This window comes from Monosiga brevicollis, genomic scaffold (assembly GCF_000002865.3).
Source record: "Monosiga brevicollis MX1 MONBRscaffold_5 genomic scaffold, whole genome shotgun sequence".
Lineage (NCBI taxonomy): Eukaryota > Choanoflagellata > Craspedida > Salpingoecidae > Monosiga > Monosiga brevicollis.
The window spans coordinates 71,638-72,529 of NW_001865042.1; positions in this window are offsets into that span (position 1 = coordinate 71,638).

Genomic DNA, 892 nt, shown 5'->3' on the forward strand with positions numbered 1-892 from the left:
AAGTGAAATGGCATTGCGTCGCGAGTACTTTACCTCTGTCGTTGCATTGATGGCCGATGGATTGTGCTGCAGTAGCACACGCAAGACCTCTTGCTGGTGATACTGAGCAGCCTTGTGCAGGGCACTGCTGCCACGCTAGAAAAACAGCAAGATCAAGACGATTCCTGTTGATCAGTTTGAGGCCAGTTAGCTCGCAGACATCGATTCATGCAACAGTACACACCGAGTTGCGAGCGGTCATATCAGCACCCTGGGCCAGCAAGATTCGAACGATCTCCACATGCCCTTCTTTCGTGGCGTGATGCAGAGGAAGATCGCCTTCCTGCGGAATCGGCACGTACGAGAAATCAGAGGCGCGCAACGGGCTCCAGTCATGTCCGAACACGGCGAAAGCGAGAGAGAGGATCAGAACAAAACAACATTGAACAGGCTGCACCTCGTCCTGATGATTGATAGAGAAGCCATGCGTCAGAAGCATGCGGACCAAGTTGTGATGGCCACACTTGCTCGCTGCGTTCACGGGATGCGGACCGCCCTGCGCGCAACAACAATAACAGAATGTGGCGTCATGTGGCGTCAGAAGGTGGACAAGAGCAAGGTGTTTGCAAAACCTGCATCGCAAGCACGTACAGATGGAAAGGCATCACAAAGTCTGGTCCACGTCGCCTCAGGCCACGCCTCTACTTGCTCCAACTCCTCCCGCTCACCCCTACAAAGCTCCAGCAGTCGTGCCGGACTCACATCCTCCGCTGCCATCGCGCATCAACTCTCTCTCTCTCTCTCTCTCTCTCTCTCTCTCTCTCTCTCTCTCTCTCTCTCTCTCTCTCTCTCTCTCTCTCTCTCTCTCTCTCTCTCTCTCTCTCTCTCTCTCTCTTACAAGAGTCTTGTTCAA